The following is a 20,686-nucleotide window of genomic DNA, read 5'->3' as shown; positions in this document are numbered from 1 at the left end:
AGACATTATTTATTTTGTAAATATATTTCTTTCTTTTCTCACAGAATAATCTTTGGCAATGGTTCCTCTTTTCAAACAGTTTGTCAGTAATTTCCATTTACTGCAGTGACACCTAATGGCAGGAGAAGCAGAGCTGACCCCCCTGCCTCCTTGTTTGCTGTGCAACAAAGAGGGGGGTTGCCTTTTAAACTGGTGGGGAATGTGTGGATTCTTTCCTCTCTCCTCAAAGAGCAAACAGACTCTGCTGCAATCTGGAAAGCATTCAGCTGCAGGAACAAAAGCATCTAGGCTAAAACCACAGCCCTTAGAAAGCCAAAGATTTAGCTTTGCAATTTTTTACATTCTTGTAAATGCTGAACTTCCACTAAGAGTAAGGAAAGATTGTTAGGGCTGAATATTGAAACAACTAACATCAAACTAATACATAGTAGTTCTTTGTGGCATATGGACATGACTCTACATCTGGAAGTTTCAGACTCAAGGGGGCTAATGTTTGTGATGGATATTTTAAATTCATCTGTGCTAAAAGCTGCCAGAAAGTGAGTTATTCAGGTCAGAATAAAAGTTGGCAAGATATATGCCAAAGATGTTCAGAATTTACTTCTGTGTAACAAGCTTATAAAATACATTTTTATGCAGCTAAGACCAGCTGGACGAAAGTTAATCAGCCAAATGCAATTATAGGAGGTGTAAGTCTTATTAATGCATTAGGAATTCTCATGGTACTACTGGACCATTCCAGATGTGCTGATGCATAATGAGTACAGCATAACCTTGATCAAGAAGCCAATCTGTCTGGTCTCCTCATCTCTCCTAATAATGTATGTAATATTTACTTGCAATGGCTCAGCAGGGACTAATAGAAGTAATAGGTTCTCATTCAAATGTAGACTTCATTTTTTAATAAAGGCAGCTTGGTATAAGCCTGAAATGACAAAATTTCACTTCATCTTTAGTAGAAAATGACATTTCTTTAAACATGAAGCTCACCAAAGGCTTCGTGTTTAAAAGGCTTATTTAATATTTTCGCTAGGACAGGTGTGTTTTGATGCTGTAAAAGCCAAAGGAAGTGATCAGTTTTGTGTTGGTCTACTGACAGATATTTTTAACTGAAATACTGGACAGCCAGCTTCCAGGAGTGGGGTCTTCCAGACTGCTCCAAAGTGAGATGGCAAAGGGAGGAGGGCTGGGAAGGAAGACCAGATTGCAAGTCTTGGAAGATATTTGGGACCCATGAAGAGAGCAAGAGGTTTGTTTGGGGTTTTGTTATATCATACTTTGGCAAGATCCTTATCTGTTGCTTTTCAGGGATCTTGAGAAAAATCTACAAGCTGTGTCTCACTAAGCCACTTCTTCCACAGGAAGAAAAGAAAAATTAAAAAAAAAACCAACAAAAAAAACCCCAAACAAACAAACAAACAAACAAAAAAAACCAACCAAAAATCAACCCCAAACAGCAACAACAAAAAAATAGAAGAGGAGGCTGGAATCTAATCTGCCTACTCAAGCTACCAGTAAAAACTGTCCCTACTTTCTCTTCTGATTATTTACATGGAATTCAAAGAGCAACTTTCTTACCTGCAAATGTGTTATTAACTGGGTAGCCACAGGGACAGCAACCTTTACCCTCAGATACTTGCACAACTCCTTGACCATCAATAATTATTTCCCTTTACAAGGGCTGCCAGAAACCTTCATCCTATGCTGTTGTTCTGGTAGTATTCTGGCATCTAAAAAGACCACAGCAAATCCACGTCTTTCCCATTTGTATTGACATTCCCCAAAGGAGGCATGGTTCTTCTAGAGACCTATTGTCCTCTTTGTACATACAGTCAACTCCCATTAATCTCATTAATGAGACCTACATTCCCAAACTGGAAGGAAAAGATTCAGTTGGAAGGAGGAAAAGATTTTCCCAGGAGGAAAGAAGGGAGCTAAGGAGACCTTTAAGCCTTCTATCCCTCTGCTCTCCTCCCTGCAGTTACCCCAGAAATGCCAGGGGAACACCCATGGGAGCACCTGTGCAGGAGCAGGGCCACCCACCCACCCCCATCAGCTCAGCCCATGACTGACTGCACTCTTAGGAGGGAAGAGAAGGGAAGGAATGGGGAGGAGCAGGAAAGAAAACAAGTGCAGTGTCCATCTTGGCCCTTCCTGCAGAGATCAATGTCCAGTGACATTTAGTAGGTGTTCCTTATGGTCCTCGGAAAACACGCAGGAAGAATGACTGTGATGCATTCACTTGTGTGTGCGGCATTTTCATCTCAGGAGAGGAAACATAATCAGCCATTTAACCTTTCATATTTTTTTAATAAATTTCACTGAATCAAATCTGGAAACACTGTTGCAGGCTTAAAATAACCCTCATTTAGCTAAACTGCTTGGGAATAAAACTTAACAAACAGTCTCTGCTGGAAGGAATAGGTTCTTGCAGGAAGCGGTACAGCCCAGACAGGGTAATTACTGTCTTACTGAAGCTCACTTTTCCTGCCCTCCTGGTGCCATCTGAACAATGGACCTTCTCCCATCTCCTGTCTGGAGGTGAGGTACCCCTTACCTCTCCTTTCCCAAGAGCAATCAGAGCCACAAGCCCAAAAAAGTGGCACATATTTCTTTGACCTAAGGATAAGGCAAGTATCTCTGGGGCATCAGAGTCCAAGAAGATGGCCCTGATATAGAGCACTGTGGCTGCTGGGAGTTTCATCTGGGTGATTACTAACGAGAAATGCCATCGGGGATGTAGAGAAAACAGAAAGTTATCCCAGACCTGCAGTGACAGAAGCATCTGCTTCTAAGCCTGCAAGGCTTACAAGTAAAAGAGAAGCCAGATGGATTCAGGAGTGAGTAAAATCCAGGAGCGAGTGAGACATCCAGGAGTGAGTAAATCAAGCTTTTCACCTCGGACCAGGGTTCTGAAGGGGCTTGCAAAGCCCCAGACCCACGTAAGGATCCTGGAGCAATGACTGTGGCTGGCCCACATTGCCCACATTGCCCACATTGCCCACATGCAAGTATAGGGCTGCCTGTGCTTCTGGGCAGAGGGGAGTCCAGCACAAAGCAAGCTCCTCAGCCAGGTGAGGATGTCAGAGGTTGGGCTAGGAGATGGCCATGTTTCTTGTCCCCCATGCACTGCAGTGCCACTGCCACCAGCTCTGGATGGATGCTGATGCAAATGGGAAACAGGGTAGGAGCAAAGTAAGGTGGAGAGCAGGGATGGATGTGCAGAGTGGGGCCATGGGAATACACTCAGCCTTGGTGCTCTGAGTCATCCAAGAGGGCTGGTGCCAAGCAACTGCTCTGCTGCGACTAAGAAATTGAATTTTGCCTGTGCTTACTGGGAAAACTTGAGTCAGCCCTGCATCTGCTACTGTATTTAAAAAAAAAAATCATTTCCCAGATTATGTGTCATTATTGCCTTTATTGTCTATGTCAAATGAGTCCAATGTTTTTTCAGAATTCGAGACCTAATGACAGACCATTCAAAAATCTGTGTTTCACATCAGAGATTGAATTTAGTCACTTAACATCCATCAAACACTTTTGAACTGTGGCTGTAGCACCCCAGATGCATGGCAGGACAGCCTTGGTAGAGGCACAGAAGAGGGAAGATCCCTACCTGGGCAGGCAGTGCTGTGGCTGTCAGCAGTACACATCAGCTACTGGGACTTAAACATGCACTGAAAGGTGAGGATATTCTTGAGGGATTAGGTGAACAGAGGTTGACTTAATCATATGCTTTGTTCAGTCCTTCAGCGCAGTTTCTTCCTAGGCAGTAAAGGGCCATCCAAACACTGATCATTGCAGGCATGACGCCTCCTCTCCTGAAAACACTCTGCTGGTTAGCTTCTTACTTTCTTTTCCACAACAAAGGATTTTCCTAAAAGTGTAACTGTATCAGGAGAGAATGAAGGCTGGCTGTACACAGGGGCAGTCCCTTGAACTGGGAAGCACAAGATCCCTTATGCAGCACACATTCTGCAATTCACTTACTAGTCAGCCTAGTACCACAGTCGAAGTCACATCTACCATGCTCCTGTGCCAGGATTTGGCTGCCTGATGCCAACCCATCGGCCCTGAAGGGCCACCCACAGGTGAAATGCAGGGAGAGATGCTGCTCCTACCAAACTCTCTGAGCCTTTACCCATCAACAGGATCATTTCCCTGCTGCACATCAATCATGTACCAAACTATACTATATGCTTAGAACTGAGCAGGGCGGTTCATCTGTGTTTTTTGTAGAAGCATTGCAAACTCAGCCAACAGAAAATGTTTAATATTGTCAGTTCTCCAGGTTACAGACCTCCCCTCGACTGTGCTTTGGAATCTTTGTGGTTATTTTCTTCGGCAAGCAGGGAAAAAAAACGGATGCACAAAGTCTGAAATAAAAGCTCAGCATACAGTGATACAACTTAACACTGAGGAAAATCCTTTTGTCTAGTGAAAGAATGGATTTCTCCTAACTACCCTAAACTGAACTGCCTCTGCATGCCCCTGGGACACTACTGGAGCCTGCACTCCTGCTCCTGAATCCAGGTCTGTAGCTGTGATCTGTACACATATTGCCTTTGATGTCAGCCACTAGTCTGTGGAGAACCTTTGAAGCCTTTGAAGTCACGTTTCTCTTTTGCAGACTTACAGTGTTTCATTAACACACTACAATGAAACCAAAATCCATTAGAACAAAAATTGTTTGAAATTTCCTGCTAGCAACCCATCCTGGTGAATATGCAGAGCACAGAGGTTGCTGGCAAGGTGAGAACTCATGTAGACCCTGATGGGTGCATTTGTCAGTCAGTGCTGGGGACATGCTGTGTGACTGGGGGGTAAGACACTAAGGCATTTCAGAATTCTGGGTGGTGGAAGAGTTAATATTCTGTGCTGGTCAGAGGACACAGCTGCCTCACTACTGTTTCAGTGTTTGTGCTAAGGAGATCATTGCCACTACCTTACAGCAATGTTAAACCTGCTCATCCGGAAATGTGGGCTGATAATAGGGAGAGGAAAGGAGATCCAGAACTGCAAAGTTTGGATTTATGTCTGAAAAATCAGATGTTTTTCAGTGTGCAAAATTTAACTGGAAATCTAATTAGTAAAGACTTTTTTTCTTTGGTGTGAGATGTCCTTATCTCAATTTCCAGAAAGGTAACAGATACTAAGACTTGAGCCTTCCCATGTTGTTAGGTCTGTTTTGCTTCCAGTCACTGAGTAAACCCAGATGTCTGCATGTATATACTTTTTTTTAAACAACTAAACAATTTAAAATTTTCCATAAGATCTACCATGAATTTAGTTCTAGAAATCTGCAAAAGTTGGCTTCAGTCCAAGTTTTATTTTTCAAAACAACAGCTGAAGTCCTTCTGAGGAAGGGGCACAAATGTTGATGTTACTTTGATTTCAGTGTGATTTGGGACTCTTCTTGATTCAGAAAGAAGGGAATCAGCTGCACAGCCCGATGATTTAGCTGTAGTGCTAAATATAAAGTCATTTACAAATAGGGATGACTTACTAGCTGCAAAATGGTTAAATCTGGGCAAATTGTTCAGCCAAGACCTGCTGGGAGCAGAAAGAGAAGTCAGATTTATGAAATAATTTACAGCTCCCTCATTTCCAAGCTGCTCTGGCACCAGGAAAGCTAAAGCATTTACAGAGCTGCTCTGAGGCTGCAGTGCTGCTGCAGGGCCCAGGCTCTGGGGAGAGGGGAGCTGCATCCTGGGCACAGCTGCTCTCTCTCTGGTGCCCTGTGCCTCAGGCACAAGCTGGCTTTTCTAACCGCTGAGAGAAATCAGCTTTTCTAACCACTGAGAGAAATCAGCCTAACCCAGGGAAAACCTGAGCTGTCTCAAGAAAGGTCTTTGCTATTCTCTCTGTATAGGCTCCATATTTTATCCAAGGGGAAAAGAAATGCTTTTCCATGTCTAGCTCCTCAGAAACCCTTTACTCTCCTCAGGTGATGTTGACTGTTATGTAGGGAGCAGCTGAATGCATGGTCTGATGTTGGAGTGTTGGTAATGCTTTTTGGAATGCAGTGCTTTGGCAAAAAATTATCTCCAAATAGACAGCTCCCCCCAGTAATTTTCTCCATATTTAAAAAAAAACTCTGTCTAGGTTTAAAAATCACCCTATCTTCAGAAATTTCAAGCAACATTTCTTCTTTCCAGGACTCTAACTTTATCACAGAAAATCGCCTCTGTTACCCAAGTGTGATATGTGTTATCCTTGGAGTACTAGTTTTATTTAAATGAAATTCTCCAATAAAGGATTACAATTTTTTTAAATCCCACTAATTAAATTACTTATTCATCACATATAATAAGGGGCAAGGCCTTAAGGGGAAAGGGATTGCTTCTTTTAAGTAAGAGAAGTAAAATCTTTTATGAGCATCTACCTTGTATCTTTGGAAAGTGTACTTTTGGTCACACTTTTCTAACTAGACTTTTTGGAAATCGATAACAAGGTGCACATTTGTGTGGGAATCAATTTGATTCCTTTCAGTAAAATGTGTCTTACAATTACAACCAATTCCCAAAGAACCTCTAAAAAACCCCAGCTATATCAATCTCTTCTGCTGGTTACTGCTTTTTTTTTTTTCCCTAGGAGCCAACCCTTCCTGGAGGCCTGGCTCTTCTTTGTAGGTTCATGTTTGGGAAACCCTGAAGAATGCCCTGCCCTGGCACAACCCATCTCTCTTTCTAAGGCATTTCAGTATCAGGAGCTGACAAAATACTTTAAATCATTCCTTAGGTCAGCGTTCTCCATGGCCCAATAAGTCAAAGACAAGTTGTGATCATTTCTACCTGCAATTTGACCACAAGCCATAATAGATCTTTTTCTTTCCTCCATTTTTTAAAAATTTACTGCTAGCTAAGAACTTGAAGGAAACTTTATTCAAGAAGCTAGAAGTCCTAAACAAACAAACAAAAAAACCAAAGGAAAAAAAAAAACCCAAAAATACCCCAACAAAAAAACAACACCCAAAAAAACCAAACACACATCCATCTCCCCCACCGAAGAAATGGAAAAAAAAGGAAAAGCAAAAACAGTGTGTCTACACTGGAAAACTGAAAGAAGACCTCTGAGGTCCTAATTCTGTTATCAAGCAAAAAATGCAAAGCAGCTGGAGAATGAATCTGGACACTGGGAAAAGGGGGAGAGGGGGAAGGGAAGAGAGGGGCAGCAGAGAGGGGAGGCAAGAATGTCCCTTATCAGCAGCAAGGCATGGATCAAACCTGTAATACTTGATGGCGATTGAAATTGTGCACAACATGAAAATGATAGGCACCCTGTGAATTTTAATACCTATAAAATATATTAGAATTACTTGAACTTAGTCATGACTCTTCTTAGTTAAATATACTTACAATAACATTCTTCTGCATTATAGGAAAGGTTTAATTCTGTGTGGTTCTAAATAAAAATGTATATTCCCACCAGTAGTTCAAATAAAGAACAAGTGATGTTGCAAATACACTATGTGCCACATATTTAGGGCTATTAATTACCCATATTACTTCTGAATACTTGTTTCAAGGACAAAAGGGACTTTTTCATCCACTTCAAAACAAGAAACACTGTCTATGGCATAAGGCTCATATGTGCAAAGTGTAAAAGAAAAACATAAATAACAATAACACTGCAAAAGCTGAACTGCCATGGGGTATCTGAAATTAGTGAGTCCTGATGCTGCCTTGCCTGATGTCTGTGTCAGGTGCAGCTCGCCGAGAGTCGCCTCGCACATTCCTCACAGCCCTGAGCTGCTGTACAAAGCTGGAGCCTGAGGTTGTTAAGTTCAGTAAGAGCAGGAATGAGCCATTGATGCTGCTTGAAACAAGGGAAAACAATAGGTCTTTAAGACAGCTCCCATTGCTGAATGTAAATTGTTTTTTAATAAATAGTAGACAAAACCAGATGATGTCAGAAGAATTCCTCCCCTGTGCCACCCTGGAGATTGTTCAGTAAACAGCAAGAAACACATATATTTTGGGGACCCTTTCTCATTTTCTCATGCCCATTGCAGATATACACTGAAGTCTGTAGGCCCTTTCTTACATACCAAAATCCTTATTTACAGCACAGCTACAGCTATAGGACTGCAGCATATTAGGTCTGTGGGGTGGGACTCACAGGCAGCAAGTACGGCTATTTTATTTCTACCTACAACTTTGTGGGACATTCCACACTTCATTTGCTGCCTTTAATTTTTCCTCCCTCTCATCAGCACTTGTTTTCCCCAGATCCTGAGGTGGTGAAGCTTGTCTTAGATTAATGGAAATCACACAAAAAATACAAACCCATCTGTGCAATGCTGTGCATGTGTGCACATAAAATAATCATGTGTGTACACATGTGTATTTATACATTACTCCATATACACATGTAAAGAGTGTGTAGAGCTGTATGTGTACACATACAGTCGTTTTTTGAAGTGAGATGCCTTGCCTTGGTAAATTGTGTTAATGAGAAAAAAATCTTCAAACCAATAAATAATGGCCTTCTAAGACAAACTATGCATTAGCACTTCATGTTTGACCATTTTCTAGAATATTTTCTGCCAGCAGTTACAGTCATTTGATTCCATGTGTTGTATCTGTATTAAAAATAGCACAATTCCCTGTAATTCCTTCTGTATTTTCTTTAAACACAAGGGAGAAAGCACATTCCCTAATATATTTTATGGGCACACTCTCTTTGCAATATTTCCTTTCCAAAGGTCCTGCTCATATTTGTATCTTATTACTTTTCTTATACTGGATTTATTGATAGTTTCTAACAAAAATATGATTTCGGTATATTTACGGAACAAAACTCAATATAACAGACCCAAATTCAATTTTTTTCATCAAAATGGAGAACAATAAAGAATCTAAAGTCTTCAGTTCAGACACATAGCATCAAAAACACCTATATTGTTAAAAGAAATAACTCAATAACAGGGAAGTGATAGATATTACTTAAAGAACAGCATTAGCTTTATTTGCCTCATCTGTGTTTCTAATAATCCAGACTACGATTTTGAGACTTACAAGTATTTTGCTCCTGAAACATGTATAATTTGAGTCATATTCTGTAAATGGGGAAAAAGAATGCCTATGCATTAAGAAGCATTTATTGCATATTGTTACTGCTAGTAACATTGCTATATCCATTTAGCTGCAGTTATATGAAGGGGGTTTTTTGCTGTTCTGCCATACTTGTTTCATAAATGTTTTTCATTTATGGGGTGTGTTTCATTGTGGTGCATGTTTTTTGGGTTTTTCTTTTGCTAAAAGTTCATATTCTACATTTCTAATGGATCACTTTCAAAGAAATACTGTGGAGCTAGTTTGGGCATGGGGGTGGGGTTGGGTTTTGTTTGTTTTTCTATTGACCACTAGCTAAAGGTTTGATTAATAACTTTGGTTAACAATAGATTTTTAGTTAAATAGATGAATGAATTCATTATTTACCTGTTCTTATTCTCATGTGTATTGCCTAGTGATGATTATAGCTCTTTTAGAAATGATCCTTATTTATGGTATGTTGCATCATCCAGAGATGTAGTAATGATTTTAGATTTTCCACCTAAATTACAGGGCACTTTCCACTGAAAATGGTAAACAATATTACAAACTTAAAAAAAAGAAGTAATCTGATTTCAGGGAAGAGGGAACCCAGTGAAAGATGTGTGCTTTTATAAGGATGGACAATGGAAAGCAAAATAATAACTCCTAAGTTTGATTGTTCAAATATATTCTGCAATACAGAGAGCTGCATGCAGGCTGGAGCAGGCATGGGGCAGGAAGGTTAAGTAGAAGAGAAGGCACAATACTTCAGATTGGCAGTAGACTGCAGCAAGAATAATCTAATCAAAACTAAATTCAATTATCCAGTCCCAGGGCAGGCTCCTGGGACTGCTGCACTGAATGCTAGCAGAGCTCCTCCTAGACATTTTTCCCCAGTCAAACTCACATGATGAATGCAGATGAAATTTGAAATATGAAAATCTGAAATAATTTATGGAAGTTGTCAGAAATTTGGCCTGCTTGTGGTGTAATTTCCTCTGAGACGAGGCAGGCTGGCTCATTGCTTCTAGTCTCAGAGCAGTTGCTGGTCTTCCAGTGGATGGATCAACCCCTTTAAAATGCTCTTCCAGACAAATTACAGCTCATTACAGACAGCCTTGCACCATGCCATTATGTCAGAGGAAATCTTTTTTCATTTGCACAAATTTGCTTGGAATTCTCATATTTATTTGAGCATCCATTATCAAATCTGAACATTGAATTATCCACAATTATTTTCTGGGTAGGCGGATGTTTGTGTATATGGAATAGATAGCGACTGTGTAGATATACAAATATTACAGCATTGCTGAAAATCCTCCTTATTTCAAACAACTGCATTTATGTAGTGAATAGATATATATACATATATATATATATATATATAGGCTGTTTCCTGAGGATAGTCTTTTATGAGATGCATTTGCTTTCTCAAAGGAGCCATCTACAGAAACCAGCTCACTTCCCAGTGACTCAGAGCCTCTTTGCAGCTATCACAATTAGAACTTTTGACTGTGCACATATAATTCGTGTATGGTCTGGCCATATGTGAGACATCTACAGTTATTATGTACTTTAAATTGTATTCTGTAAGAAACATGCTGTTTCTCTCCCTGCTGTGCACACATCTAGCACACCTCCCCCCTCTCCCTCGTGCTGAGATTGCCAGTAAGCACTGGCATGCAAGAAAATGGAAGGGGCAGTGATGGGACATATCCTGAAGTCCTTGCTCCTTTGCTTTCAGGCAAATTTTGATTTAGTTAGGACTATGACCTAAATTATCAGTACTAATATTTTCTAGTTGCTTAACCTTGTTACTAGGCTACTGATACCACAACTTCGTGGTTGTTTAACATTAGAAATATTTATTGGAAAAAAAAAATTATTAGTGGTAAATCCTGGGTGAAATTGTCCCCTTGTATTGTCTCATCAAGGAGACCAGAAAAATGTGAAATTGTTCCCATGGATGGGAGTTGCTACAGAGAAATAGGCCAATGTACCATTGAGACCATTTTTGGCTTTTTGATCATTGTCAATATTAAAAATCTAAAATTCCTGCGAATGGCTCATCTGAGAATCCCTGCCCAACAAGAAACAGAGTTCGGTTGTGATTTTCAAAGAGTTTGAAAGATTTAATTTAACATATGACAAGTTTTGTCTCTGTTTTAAGAAACATTCTATTGCAAATATTCTGAGGTCTCCATATAGAAGTTTGGTCATCTAAAAGTTTTTAACTGTCTTTTGTATCTTGTTACATAAATATCCTTTAGCTTATTTCTGATCTATTCCAGCACTTGAGCTCTCATCCTGTCATTATTTGTGTCATATGAACTTCTCACAAAAAGCTTGTTTCAACTTTTACAGACCAAGAGCTATAGAAAAACAGAGGGCAGAACTGCTTTCTTCATGATGTTCACCTAAATACTCTTTCATTATTCAGTCAGGTTATTAAGCACAAAGAAAAGTCTCACAGTATGATGAGATCTCATACAGTCCATATTTTACAGACATGCATTTTGGAGTGTTATTTTTATTTTCTTGAGACGGAATTAGGTTTGAGAACTCTCACAAAACACTGCAGCAAAGCGAGCAGAGCTCAGTTTCATGAGGTTCACATGCTCACACGAACTCAGTCAGAGCCCACTGTGCCCAGCTGTCCAGTGTCCTGCTCTGTTGGTCCCTCCTCAGGTTTTGTCAGAAGCCTGCCCAGTGCTCAGGAAGTTCCAGCATGGACACAATTGTCTGTAGGTCCTTGCACTCCAGGTACTTGCAGCTGCAGCCTTCGGGAGAGGTATGGACACTGCCTGACTGCTGGGAAGTGTTCAAGGCCAGGTTGGATAGGGCTCTGAGCAACCTGCTCTAGTGGGAGGTGACTTTGCCCATGGCAGGGGGATTGGAACAAGATATTTAAGGTCCCTTCAAATCCAAACCATTAATTCTGTGATTCTGTGAGTGTCTTTGGTGGAGCAACTTCTTTTTGCTTTTGTTGTCCATAAAATATGGAGAAGGGCACATGTTAACATGTTCATTCTTCCTCTCCATATTGTAAATCATTGTGGTGATGCATTATTGAAGATGCACATTTGTCATTTTGACCCATTCATTTTTCATTACTTCTCCAGAAGATAATTAGAGGAGTTTTCCCATTTCTCAGATTGAAAGGATTTTTTTAGTCACCAGATTATTTTAGGAACTCCTTGAAAGATATCTTTCACAACATTAGTCAAATGTTTGTTGATCAGAAAATTTTCCATCCCGGAATATTTGATATGTTTTGTGATATATCCAGCTTCCTGCTACATATGTTTTCCCTGTTTCTTCATCAAATCATCTGCTTATATGAGAAGACTTCTCCCCATATGGCTTTTCACTCTGTATTCAGTATCTCAGTGGAAGCTGGATATGGCTGGACTGTTGGATGGACAGGACTTGGGACACAGAGTTCAATGAGCTCAGGTGAGTTACCCCTGTCTGTCTGGGGATGGTGCCTGAGCAGAAAGGGCTCCATTCCTGCTGGCAGATCCACCAGGTGCTGCAATAAACACATGATAATAAGGCATGGTGTTATCTGCAAGGACTTTACAGTGAGTGGCTAACTCTTAGGGACTTGCAGGTACTTGCAGAGACTGGGAGGCCACCTTGATTCCAGCAAACCACCCCACCCTTGGACACCCTTAAAACATCTATTTACGGCTGGTCCCAAGAGGTGTGAGTCCTTGTAAGGGGGAATTGGCAGTGTGTTGGGATGATAGCAGAGCAAGGAGGAATCCTGATTGATTGTGAGGCTTACGAACATTAGCCAAATGTGGTCATCTGTGCAATTAATGCAATAATGCTGAGAACAGCAATATCTAGTACTTTATTGTAATTCTCGGAACAGAATTTTGAATGAAGAAGGAGTAATTTTGCTACTATGAAAGTTATTTATGTTAAAGATACATAATGATATTAGGACTTCAAAAACTAGAGCCACAAACCCATTAAACTGAGAAAGCTTTGAGCAATTTTCTATGTCTAATATTTGCATTTTACTTATAATAAATATAAATAGTGAATATTCCCTTTAAAAATGTCCGAAGGAAAAATAATTACCTAGGAATCACAAATTTTGTTTATTAAGATTTCTGGTTTTCTGCTAGAAATTTTAAAGTATTAATGAAGTCACTTCCCCACACCCCTCCATACTACTTGGTAGTGTTGTCAGGTTGGAAAAAGAAAAAAAGTGACAGAAACACGGAACTTATTTATGTCAGCACACTCTTTCTTTCATCTGGATAGCTGTTGCATGGCTGGAATAGGTTGTAGCCTCCCAGCTTCTCTTTGCTGCAGGAAACTTTGTAATAGCACTTAAATAAATAAAGAGACTGGGTAGGAGATTATTGCTTTCATTGTGCTATTGTATATGTGTATTATAGAGTCACCCTGTAGATTGACACAATTAGTTGAATGCAGGACAAGACAAACGTTGTATATGACAGTGGGGTAGTATTGAAAGATGACCCCATATCTGGAGAGCTGAGAGTTATGGATCCATTGATGGCTGTTACCAGTGTTTTGAAGCGTGGCTGTTAAATTTTGCCTGCTGGCTTCTGGCTGCTGGCCTGCCAGCCCGCCTGCCTGGGCAACCGCGGGGCTGAATGAAGCTGCAGGCAGCTTCGGCACTTTGTTCTTCTGTCAGAAAAGCTGACCACTGACAGGAGGAGCCTCTGCCAGACCCAATGGGGACACAGCACCGCGGATCTCTGTTGCTCGTTCCACTCCCTGCGCCGCTGTTGTTGGAGCAATCTAAACAGCTGAGACGCTTTCAAATGCTTGTGTGTGGCAGCACCAGATGAGAAAAGAGACTCTCTTCACAAAGAAAATATTCTAAACAAGATCGGATTTCTAATAAAATATAAGGCGTTTCCTCCACAAAGAAAATAAGACCGTAATAAGATTCTTAACAGTGACAGCTCAGCATCTCCGACTGCCAGCCATTTTCTTTTCAGATGCACACATGTGCGACCGAAACATGCATGCTAAAAATAGCTAACTCGAAGTACCCAGCCTGGAAGATGCTGGCAGAAGTTCTACTTTGTTTTGAATAAAGCTGTAAATATTTTCTAGTCTTTAGGCTTTGATGATTGTTTCACCTGTAAACAGGAAGGCAAGTACTTCCCTGTAAAAAACGAAAACCCCCAAAATGTAAGCATTTAAAATAAATGCTTCATGCATTTACCAGGAGAATTAGTCAGGAAACCTCAGAGATTTTTTTTTTCCTAACTTCCTGTGTCTATAAGGCTTCTGCAATCCTGCTCTCTGGTCTGTATGTTACTGCATGTGTTTGCTTAAGCAAGTGCCCCAACATGGGAACCCAGAGGACAGTCTGAAATCAAATGACAGCAAGACAGTGGATGATACGTTCCTTGCAATCTCGTGAAATGGGTAAGAATTCAATTTTTTTTCTGCTAAATGAAAATATGGTTTTGAGTTCAGACTGTGTGAAGCAGGCAATCCACCCAAGCAAGACCTTTCAAATAAATTCATCAGAAAGACTAATCTAGCTGCAAGCCCATGATAGATGGCCACATTCTAGAAAGCTCGTGGGCATAAGCATCTACTAAAAAAAGAGGAGGATTGTCTATCTGACTCCATATTGCAAAAGCTAGGTATATGGTTGGCTTTCTTGGGGAAGCACTTTCTACTTCAAAACCCAAAATGCTGGTTATTAAACAGGATTTATCTGTGTAAACCTCTGGCCTGTTGAATTCTGATGGAGGAATTCTCTTTGGAGGAAACTAGAAGCTTTTGTCTGACTTTTCTAAACTAACACCTGTTTACAGTACTGGTAAAACAGGCAAGTACAATCTAAATGTAATTTATCACTTGACCCTGCACTTCATCAGAGGAGTATTCTGGCTGTGCACATACACAGATAACTCTGTCACATAAAGGAGCCTCTGTTGACATAAGCTGAAAAACACCTCATACCACTATGGAGTTTTCTTACTCCTGAGGAGGTGGGAAACATTTTTTGAATGAAAAGACCACAGGAGCCTACATTTCCTCTGTTTGTATTGAATCCTTGTGGAAGGAGGAAACCTATGAGGAGTTCATATCAAATTACTGAATCAGGAAGAAGATAGACCTTTTAACTTCTTTTGAGCACCTTGTAAAGTAACAGGAAGTGTCAGGCTGCAGGCCTTTGAATTATCCAGTGCCTCTCACTGTTGTGGTCCCATGGATGTACTGGCAGAAACACCCCTGGCTGGTCACTGCCACCAAGTTTCTGGGCTTGTGTAACCTCTTTCTCTTCCACCTTGTCTATTTTGGAGAGGAAAGAAAGTGCTCAGGACAAAGACACCACATACAGGGTGATGAATTTAACCAAGTCATGGATTCCATGCAGGACTGGGAGTTAAAATTGTCAGGAGAGTAACCCCATTATTATTAAACTTGCCTAACTGACCCATTGTCTGGTATTACAGTGCCTGTGCAGCAATTTTTGTGGAGACACCAGGAGAGGAGAGGTGAGGTCTAGAGCAGGGTGGGACACGGGTATTCCTTCTGCATGGAGCCAGCAAATGTTGGTCTTCCTTGCCAGAAGGGAAGAGTCAGTTTAATATTAGCACTAAACTAGATAGAGGGGAGACAGGGGTTTGGCTGGTGGCAGGGAATCAGACTAGCATTTATCACTCGGATTCTGATCTTCATTTCATTCTACTGAGCCCTGGTTTCCAAGTCAAAGTATGCACTGGTTGTTTTCTCATGGCACATCTTTTTTCCATTAAAAAAAAAGAGAAAATAGATAAATAACTCTCACCCTGATAATGTTGCCAAACTGTGAAACTTGCTGTGAATTATAATCCAGTAACTGATTACAATATAACAGTGCTTTTCCATGCCCTGCTCATTCATTAATACTTGTAAAATACTCTGAGATCCTTGGATGTAGAGTAGGATAGAATATTCTGTAATGTTATTGTTAATAATAAAATCAAGATAATTCAGAGATAAAGGGAAATTGATACATGTAATAGAGTTCGTATCTAGGAAGAAACAACCAGCAGTTTCTCTTTTCATTGTTCCAAATGTCTTTGTTCAGTTTTCAGAGACAAATTGAACTGTACTAATAATTTCATTTAACTCACTGATTTCTTTTGTCCTTTTTTATTTTTTCCCAAAGCACTATTGCTTTTGCAAGACAACAATAATCATGAGTCATCCTTCAAACAGATTTCTTAATGAAGTTGTTCTGTTATGCTTCCTTAACTTCCCAGCATTCAGGAAAGGTAAAAAGTTAGTGGAGTTTTTCTATTCAGATGTTTTGCTTTGTTTTGTTTTTTACCTTTGCTGCTAACTAGTGGTGTGACTACTCCCAACCCAAGGCAGCTGATAAGAAGGATGCAGTTCACATCTGTAAGGGATGCTACTTTGTTTCTCCCTTACATCTGCTCATTCTGCAGGTGTAAATAGCTCCTCGAAAATCAGTAGGATTTCATAAGGTGAACAAGATTTTCGCTTTGCTGACTACAGTAAGAGTTTTATCTGATTCGGGATCGAGGTGTTGGTCCCAATGGTGAATGATCAAAGCCAAAGTGGTAAGAGATGAAGTGAAAAAATGAATAGTGGTTCTTTTCCCCTTACAACCTGTTCTCATCGCAGTATTGAATTCTGCCTCTGTACAAATAATTCAAACCATCTCTTTTCATGATGCATTTTCAACTATTATTAAAAGGGAGAAGACTGATTTTAGAACTTTGTTATACTGAGAAATACAAGATAGTGTAGAGGATTTTTTATGCATTACAGGAACCCCAACTGCAGGGTTTCAAAATATTCTTGTCCTTGCAATCTGACCATATTTGCTTGTTAAGGTGAAAGACACAGACAAGGTTTAGAAGATCACTCCTTAAGAGGGTACGTTTTCACATGGGATTTTTCCCACCACTAATTTTACACAATACTTGGGTGCACAGCATGTCTGTTTTTGGATATACATACTCAAGGTACCATCTTGTACATTTTAATCAGTGAATTGATTACTTTTGTGGGACCTCAATGAGTCTCTTTCTTTAGAGACTATTATGCTCAATAGGGTGTGTTTGCATATCAGTCTGTATAAAATCAGAGCTTTTCCACCTAGTATTTACATGGCAGCAGTTTTAGTTTACCTCAGAGGAGACATTAAAAAAATTTAAAAGGGCTTAACCTGAGGAAGATTTACACAAACCTAAGCATGCCACCACAATAGGACACTTGTCACTCCCTCCTTGCTTGTCAGGATCCAGGACTCTGTTTCTTGCCCTGCCTGCTAGAATGGCTTTTCACCAGCACCCCCATCCTATTAGGGCCACATTGGATGACTGCCACAACATCTACCTTCTCTGAGGCCAGGGCTTGGCTTCTATTTCTCCCAGCCAAAGAAAGAATAGCCAGCTCAGCTGAGAAGCCTTGGGGACCTCACAACGCCATGGAATATGACATCAAATTTGTAGGCCCTCTTCCACCCTTCCTTTTGGGACTTCGAAGACAACCGACATTTTAATGTCCTTTACTTAATCTACTTTTTGACTACTATTTCCGCATCCACAGCTGTTGGCTCACATTTTTCCTGCTCACATATGTGTGTGTAGGGGGTTGTATGGGGGGTGCTGTAGGTGTTACACACCAGAGAGGGATTGCATTGCAACGAGCACATCTCCATCACCAAAGCCCTGGTCTGGGGCACTTTGAGATGAGTCTGTTTTAAAGGGCAGACCCCCTATGCCCTCGCTCATGGGGCCATGACCTTCAAGCCACAGGCTGAGCCAGGCCAGTTTCCAGGCTGCTCTGGCAGACAACTGCGTGGGCTGGAGCTGGCAGGGCTCCACGGGGGTGTGAGGGTGCCTGCATTTGCGTGTGTGTGTGTGTGTGCGTGTGTGAGGAATGCCCCTTTCACCCGTGGGAGTGTGTGAGTGTGCCCGGAATGCCCCTTTCACCCTCCTCACGTCCCCGGCAGCGCACTCCTGCCTCAGGCGGCTGGTGGCTCAGTGCATTGGCTGATTAGGTAACAACAGAGCACCTTCCCTCCCTGTTTCCTCTCAATGCGCTTGGGCCACGGCTTTTGAAGGAGCCCAGCCCTGCCACTATCCAGCCATTATAACGGGATGTATGGAGCTTTATCCGGAAAAAGCTCAGCCTTGCCCCAGGCTTCATCAATCATTTAGACCGGTTCAAATCCCCTTCATCGTGTTCCGCCTCATTAAACCTATCGAGGGGGACTGAAGAGAGTTTGTATAGGTCCAGAATGCCTGTACACTCCTCTCTATCTCGGATAGCCCGGACGGGGGAGAAAAAAAAAGAGAGAGAAGAAAAAGGCAAAAGGCAAAGAAGTTAAAAAGAGTATCTCTGCCCTGCCCGCTGCTTTCGCACGTGAGCCTGCCCGGGCGTCCCTCCTGACGGTGGTTTGTGGGTCCCCTTCGCACTCGCCTGGGCTATTGGCCCGGGGGACATCCGGCAGCCCCCCGGGGCCATTAAACTGCCCGGAGGTGTAAAAGCCGGGGCGATGAGGACTGCCCTGGTCCCTCTGCTCGTCTGCAGTCAGAGGAGGAGAACAACCCCGTGCACAGCCCTGCAGGCAGGGAGAGAATGGGCCGGCTGCCACTGGATCCCGTGCCAGCCTTTTTTAAATAAACCTGTTATTTTATCCCCTGGGAGAGAGAGAGAAATGAGCTCCAGCAAAATGGTGCTGATTGTTTTTTATCCTTATATTTTTATTCTGACTACGTCAGTAGCCAAACTTGTCGGTGCCTTGCCGCTCTTGCTCCCGCTCCCGGGATGCGCCGCTCCGTCGGGGCTGCGCTTCAGTCCGCGCCCGGAGCCGCGCTCGGGAACCAGGCTGCAAAATGCTGACATCTGCATTTAAAACAAAGAGGGACATCTGCATTATCGCCCATCCCTTCTGATATTAATAGTCATAAAACCCGGAGTGATTACCGAAAAGGAACGTGTTAAATTGCCAGGAGCCCGGGTGGGGTTGGGTGTGGGGGAAAAAAAAAAAAAGAGAAAAGGGAAGAAAAAAAGAGAAAAAACTAACCAAACAAAATAATAATAATATATATAAAAAAAGGCAACGCACCGAATCCAAGTCTGTATTTTAACTTTTTTAATAACGATTTTTCCTGTGCTGTAAGCTTGCACCGAATCCTGGAGGAATTGCTAAATCAGATTAAGGTTTTATTTTGCAACAGACTGGATGGAGCAATAAAGGAGAAAGCGCGGAAATGGGACTTCACCCATCAATTAGATCTCTATTAGCAGCCAATGCAGGCTTCACCACAGGAAATGTCACGTCCCGGCAGAAGCAGAGCCTTTCACTTTCCCCTGAAATTAAACAATTCTTCATGCTCGCAGACCCCGGGCGAGCCGAGCCTTTGTTCGCCCGGGCGCAGAGGGTGCGCGTCCCGCCAGCACCTGCTCGCTGCCTGCGCCGGGAGCCGCGGCCGGGCCACCGCCTGCACAGGTTGCCCCAACACCTGCGCTGCTCGCCCGCCTGCCCAGCGCCCAGGAAACCGCCGCCTTAAAAGGCTCTATTAATATTAAAGGGGTTATTCCAGTCATAAACGGGCCATTACCAACACAATGGGCAGTATTTTGAATAGCAGGTCGGCTCATCTGCCTCCATAGATCATAACTGCCAAAACCGGCCCCCTCTCCCCCCGTGGCTCCTCATCCCCGGCTCCTTGGGGTTTATGGAGCCAAAACTCTTTCGCATCGAGTCTCAACAGTGGCACCGCCACAGGCTGTGGGGCCACGTTAAGCCAAGGCAGAGTGGGCCGCTCTCCGGGATGGAGAAAGAGGCTTCTTTACACCGTGTGAAGCTGAGGGCCGGGGGGAGCTCGGCTCTGCCAGGCAAGGCGTGTCTGGTATTTCTCTCCCCTCCTCCCCCTCCGGCACTGCAACCAGACGAGCCACCGGCTCCGGGGAGCATACTGCGGGGAGGGAGGCAGGGAAGGGCGCGGGGCCTTTCCCGCACACGTTCCTCCCACCACTCCTTCCCCCCTTCCCGCTCAGGGAAAAGAAAGAAGAAAGGAGAAGAAGAAAAGGCGTTGAATTTGCCCATAAGCAAGAAAGGTGCAACAGGAAAGGAATGGCCAAGAAGGGGGAAGTCACGGGGGGGATAAAAGGAGCTCTGTTGCCCCGGTCCTTGTTGTTCTTGCTGCTGCTCCATTCAGGCACCGAATTCAAATGGATATTTTACAGCTCAGTCCAGCTGAACAGGGGCTCAATGCCTGAAAGCTGCCGAGCTGCCTCCGCGGACATGCTCTGGGCCCGATATTATAATTTTCATAATACGCTTTTATGTAGCTTCAGCCTCCTCCGGTGAGGAGCCTGCAGAGCGGCTGAAAGGGGCTTTGAGAGACTGGGGAGCGGGGCTGCAGCGAGTTGCGAGCCCCCCGCCGGCGTGAGTGGCACCGCCTGCCCCGGCCGAGGGCTCCTGCCTCCAACCCCCAGTCCCTGGCCCGCGGCTCCTCCGCGCTTCCCCGCCCGGCCCCAGCGCCGTGCAGCGCGGTGCAATGCTCTGCGGTTCAGGGCTGCTCCGGCTTCGTGTCTCCGGAGTGCCGTGCACCGTCCGTCCCCGCCAGCCAGCACAGGGGCACCACGACAAAGCTCTGTTTCAGCTCGGG

This window comes from Lichenostomus cassidix, chromosome 4 (genome assembly GCF_008360975.1).
Source record: "Lichenostomus cassidix isolate B80296 chromosome 4, HeHo_3.0, whole genome shotgun sequence".
NCBI classification, from domain to species: Eukaryota; Metazoa; Chordata; class Aves; order Passeriformes; family Meliphagidae; genus Lichenostomus; species Lichenostomus cassidix.
Note: the sequence above shows the minus strand (reverse complement) of the source record.